The following is a 6,060-nucleotide window of genomic DNA, read 5'->3' as shown; positions in this document are numbered from 1 at the left end:
CCAAGAGCTGGGCTAAGAGCCTTGCAGTGTGATAGCTGAGAAAGTCCATATTCCAGCAGGAAAAAGAAAACGGGCGTTCCAAAAGGCTGAGGAAATTCAAGGATGAGATGTGCTGTGGCTTCTCCTTAAACGTGCATTGCTCTGCACAGCTCCTGCAGTTCGTGCAACGCTACGGAGCCTATTCTGGTGTGTTCGTGACTTTCTGCTCCTGCTGGCAAACCAAGCGTGATGGTTTGTATCAGCTTGTCTGTGTTGAGTAACTAATGGGGTTGCTTTGTGGTGTTAAAACGCTTCCTTCAAGAAGAGCAAAGACGAATGATGCCAGCTGCACCTCTTCAGCAGGGACCGTAGCGATAGGACAAAGGGTGATGGGTTCAAACTCAAACAGGGGAAGTTCAGGCTAGATCTAAGCAGAAGTTGCTCCAAGCCCTGTCCAACCTGGCCTTGAACACTTCCAAGACTTGGAGACATGGCAGAAGAACTAAAACCATCCTTAAATAAAGGCAAGCGTTTGCATCTCCTATGGATACTAGGAGAAAAGCCCACCTTTGGGTCCACATGTGTCCTCAATAAGAATTTTACCCTGGCAGCAACAAGGGAATTTGCAGGTTTTCAGCTTCTGATCTAATTCCGACCAAGGACTGAGAACTGCATGAACTTCATGGCTGGCTTCTGACCCAGCAGGATAATTTCTGCCTGACTTAACCTGTTCCAGTTTGTTTTAATGCCTGAGCAGTAGTCGTGGATCACAGGGGCTCCCTCTGGTCTCAGCAATAACCAGTGTTTTGTGGCCAAGGCCACGTTCTCTGTCGCATGAGCTGTGGGGTAAAGACTGGGCTGGGCTGCAGTGGTTTGGGGTGGAGGTTTGGATTGCTTTTAAATTGACCTGTATGGTCCCTGCATTTTATTGACTTTATTCATCCCTTTCTTGCTCTATTCCTGCCTTTACAGATTGGAATTGGCAAATATCTTCTGATGTAATGTCTTGGAATATTGAGAATGGCTGCCTGTGTCCTGAGTCATAGCCTGCATGTATGTGCAGAGTGGATGTGTTTTGCAATGCAGGGCATCTCTTTGTGTACCGAGAACTCGGGTACACGTGCATGTAGCCAAAGGAGGCTCCCCAAGAACAGCAGCTGCTCTGGATGTTTGCTAAATCCTTCAGTCACCCTTGTCTTCCTGATCCCTCTGAGTCACCGTGCAATGGGGGTGTGTGGTACGGGCGTGCATTGATAATCTTCATTCTCCATGCTCCGAGGCTTTTACCTGCGCATCAGAACTTTGTAACTCACGGTTCGAAACCGAGAACTGATGTAAAATTTTCCACCCAAAAGGAAATGCAGCTTTGGGTTGGATTCCCCCTCCTGAAGAACCTGCCCGGCCCCTGGGCACAGTGTGGAACCAGGCCACAAGTCCCCTGTGGAAGGGCTCTATTAATTATTATCTTCCCCTTGGAGAACTCTGACCAGGGTCATTCCTGTTTGTTCTAATGGGCCGACACAGCGGCAGTAGCGTTCCCTCAGTTGTTTTGAATCTTGCTTCTGCAAAGAGGAATCTGTAATAGCCCTGATGAGTTGAGGATGGCTTTCCATGGAAATACACATTCCTGAACGAGGTGCCTGGTGTCCCAAAGGGTCACTGAGGCCATTGAGCTTCTATGGAGCCAGGCTGGGAGAGCTGGGCTGGTTCAGCCTGGAGAAGAGAAGGCTCCTGAAGGGGAGACCTGAGAGCAGCTCCAGTGCCTGAAGGGGCTCCAGGAAACCTGGAGAGGGGCTTGGGACAAGGGCCTGTAGGGACAGGCCAAGGGGAATGGCTTGAACCTGCCCGAGGGGAGACTGAGCTGAGCTCTTAGGCAGAAGCTCTTCCCTGTGAGGGTGCTGAGGCGCTGGCACAGGGTGCCCAGAGAAGCTGTGGCTGCCCCATCCCTGGCAGTGCTCAAGGCCAGGTTGGACACAGGGGCTTGGAGCAAGCTGCTCCAGTGGAAGGGGTCCCTGCCCGGGGCAGGGGTTGGAGCTGGAGGAGCTTTCAGGTCCCTTCCAACCCAAACCAGGCTGGGATTCTGTGTATTGACCAGTTAGGGTCTCGCCTTAACAGCTGGTGGGGGAATGCCCCATCCCTTTCAGGGAAGCGGGATTGACTTTTCTGGTACAGCACTGAACCGATCAGTTGTGGACAGATTGGGGTTTGTGTTTGTTTGGGGCTACCCTGGTGGGTTGGTTGGTTGGTTGGTTGGGTTTGGTCTGTTTTAATGCAGCAATAACTCATTAGTGAAGCTTCTTGAGTGCCATGGGAAGGTTGTGAAATGAGTGGTTGCTCCATACGAAAGTCATAACATGGCTTGTTCTCAGAAATGCATAGCAAGGATTTCTCCCTACATGAGAAGTTGTGTAACACATGGGAGGAAGGGGGAAGGATGGGCACGCAGGGAACTGAAATTGCCTTTCTGAGCCCCTCTTTAATGCCTTTTGATTTCGAATGAGAGCTGATAGTAGCAAGAAGTGAAGGGAATTAAAGTGAAGTCAGGAGGAAGCTGCAGCACAGACCTGCAGTAGCCAAACTGCTGCGAGCCCCCATCACAAGTAACCCTGAACTGGAAAGCCAGTGGGGATCGGTCCCGGCTGCTCATTTGACCTGAGCAAAGGTGAGTGTGTTGTGGCCAAGTGCTCTTCCTCTTTACAAGCTCTGGTTTGCAGTTTCGCCTTCAGCTCTGCCTGCAGTCCGAGAACAATAACCAAGGGGCAGCTGATAGCGGGGCACAACTTTGTCCTCAGCCACTCCTGTGCCGCTGCCATGCGCTGCACGTATGGCGGTTAAAGGCTGTGTGGTGCTGTATTCATCCGGATGGGTGGTGTATTTGCAGCTGCACAGTACCCCTGCAGCCATGCACAGAGAGCTTGCAAAACGAAACGGAGAGCACATTACCAAATCGTTTCCAGTTTTGCTTTTCCACCAGGACTCCGGCCTGTTCGAGTTACTTCTTCCCCAATAACTCAGTGCAGGCACTGAACTGATGTTTGTGCCCTTGCCCCATGAAATAGCGGTGTGCTTTCATCCAGACCTCGCAGGCTGTGAGAATCGCTTCACACCTTTAGCAGGAAGCCAACTTTCTCAGCCAGCTTTGATTCAGACTAGGGGGAACGGTTGTAAAGAGACCTTTGCTGTTCGGGGGCTCGCGGTGGTGGTCACTTGAGCAGCCAGGCTGAGTAAGTGTAGTGTGTGGCTGTCAGGCGAGTCAGTAACCCTGTGGGGCAGATGTGGAACCTGCCTGACATAGACCCATAGAACAGTTAGGGTTGGAAAGGACCTTAAGATCATCCAGTTCCAACCCCCCTGCTATGGGCCGGGCCACGCTGTGAGTGAGTGACAGCAGGCACCAGCGCTCTGCTATTTCTGACCCAGACAGCAGCCCCCAGCCCAGGATCACCATTTCCCCTTTCGGTTCTTAGCTCTTCTGCATCATTTCCTCTCTAAGGTTTTGCAGGCATAGATGGTGGCTGTAATCATAAAGGAGTTCACAGCCGGTTGCCTCTTTGTGGTTGTATTTTGCCTACCTATGGGCAAAAAGCTGGGAACGCAATAAAGTAACAACGGGGAAGTCTTGCTCACCTCACGGTGTGTTTGCGATCGCTTGAGCAAAGCAGGGAACAGGACATAGACAGAGTTTCAGCTGGAGAGGTCTCGGATAATGATCCATAACATTAGTTCAGACTGAAAAATGATTCCTTCCAAGCAGCCCAAGCATGAAGGTATCAGCTTTCTGTTAAGCCTTAGGTCTCAGTCCAAAGGTCTTGAATGGGACGTAGGCTTTCATAACTGTGCTCTGCTTCTTAGGTAGCCCCTGTGATCCGAGCAGGATCCCTGCACCTCCCTTCCACAGCACAGCTCCTGCAGGGCGCTACAAGGAGATGCATCCTACGTGGACAGCGAGGTTGGGATTTGCCTTTAGCTGCCCACCGGCCCAGATCCGAGGGGCAGAAGGAGAGCACCAAGGAGGCACGTTCCCTAACTGCCCATTCCGTGCTGTAATGGAAAATGATTCATCAGGCATCACCCAGGAAACAGGGAGCAGGTCAGAATATGCTGCTTTAGCTGGACTCAGGGTTTGGGTTCTTACAGAAACCGTGTCTTTAGAGCAGTTAATTCATAGGAAAATTCCTGTTTGGCCTGAAATGTGGGCTGGGGTTCTGTGGATACTGAAGCTACTTCCAGAAAACAACTGGAATTCACTATGCAGTGACTCATGGATTGTAATTACTCGTTTTAGATGTGTGTTTTCACTGCTGACAGTAATCCAGCCACTGCCTGCTCTGTACAAAACTGATGGTAGATTGACACAGAAGAGAAATCCAGTTTAGTTTAAACCAGTGTAACCCGTGGTACACTGTGGTGCTGTCGGAGCTCTTGGCTTTTCCCATCCCACAGAGAAATCATTCCCCATGGAGCTGCAGTTTAATCTATGTCCTTTCTGTTGAGGAGAGCCCTGCAGAGGAGCCGCTGGAGGAGGATGAGCCAGGAGATGGCAGTGGAGCTGATCGCTGCCTGCTTCTCCAGGTAGCAAATGAAGCGGATGAAGGAAGGCAGCTTCTGCTCTGCCGGTATCCAGGTTGGAATCCGAAGTAACTCACTGAAGTAGGAAACATCTCCGACGTGCAGCTTGTTCCTAACTCATTGCTAATGCCCCCCGTCCCTCAGGCTGTCACGACGCTGAAGTGCCTCCCTAATTAGAGCCGCTGAGCGCTATGTCCGTGTTGCAGTGACTCTTCATGGCTCTGTCGGCTCAATTGTCTGAGCTCCTTTCGGAATTGCACCGAGACAGAGCCCCGAGTGTTGTCCTCGAGTGTTTTCTAAACACACTCAGCAACTGGAGGCTGCGACGAGACGTTTGTCACCCCTGTCAGTCTCTTCGGAACCCGTTGTGCTGATCGGCGTCAGTTATGTTGGGTGACTGGCAGGGAGTCGGAGGCGTTTTAGGCTTGGTTTATGACAAAGCAGGCTGAGATTGAACTTGCTTCCATGGGTGAGAATAGGATTTCCAGCAGGATGAGGGCAGCGTGCTCTAGGAGAGCTGCAGGTACTGAGAGCATCACCTTGCTCTGCTCACCAGCACGGTGGTGTGAGCGTGGCCAACGTGTCCTGTGTGGAGATGATCAGTGTTACCTGGGCATCTCCTGTGCCGCCTCAGCAGAAGCTCATCCCATCGGATGAAAAGCCCAATCTTGCTGCCTACATTTCCTGTTTTCTCCATGTTATATAGAACTGAACATATGAAATACGTTGGCTGCTGATGGGCAGTGACCTAACCACTGCTCTGGTGAGTCCTTATTGGTGACTTTCAATGCTAAATACAAAACCAAAGCCCATGTCAAAAGGAGAAACACAGGGAGGCTCCATGAAATGAATGGAGCTCGCTGTTGTCTTGCTTGTTGGTTCTTGAGAGTTTTCCTGATACTGACCATATAAATATTATTCAACCACCAAAACCGTTGCTATAAAAGACGCTTTGTTAGAGATCACTGTTGAGACAGCAGGAAGTGACTGGCTGCAATTGATGGTTCCTTTATCCGTGTGCCTTGGAGACTGAGCCATAGGGATAGTAAAGGAAAGCTTTGGTTTTACACAGAGCCCATGGGCACAAGGGGGTCTGGCACAGATTCCACGGGTAAGCCATAACCCAGCGTGCTCTGTGCGCTGCAGGATGGAGGTGAAGCAGGGGAGGGATGGGCCGCAGGACGTGGATGCTGCGGGCTTTAGCTCTGGTTGTTGGGTGCTGATGCAACCTCGGTGGTGAGAAAACGGGACCCGCTCCAAGGGAAACGTGCACCGGGCGAGGGCCGCCTGCCTGTCCCGGGGCTGCCAGGAGCCGGCTCAGCCCATGCAGCAGGCGCTGTCCTCACTTGCTCTCCACGGTTCTTAACAGTGGAAAATCACTGGGATAGGAGGACTGCTCCCTGCCAAGCTCCTCCGTCTGCCATGGTTCGGGAGCGACCTTTGCCCCGCTGCCCGTCAGGGGGAAGGAGATGGGAGGCAGCAGGGAATTTGCCCTTCTGAGGGTCGTGTACC

This window comes from Lathamus discolor, chromosome 20, assembly GCF_037157495.1.
Source record: "Lathamus discolor isolate bLatDis1 chromosome 20, bLatDis1.hap1, whole genome shotgun sequence".
In the NCBI taxonomy this organism is placed as follows: Eukaryota; Metazoa; Chordata; class Aves; order Psittaciformes; family Psittacidae; genus Lathamus; species Lathamus discolor.
Note: the sequence above shows the minus strand (reverse complement) of the source record.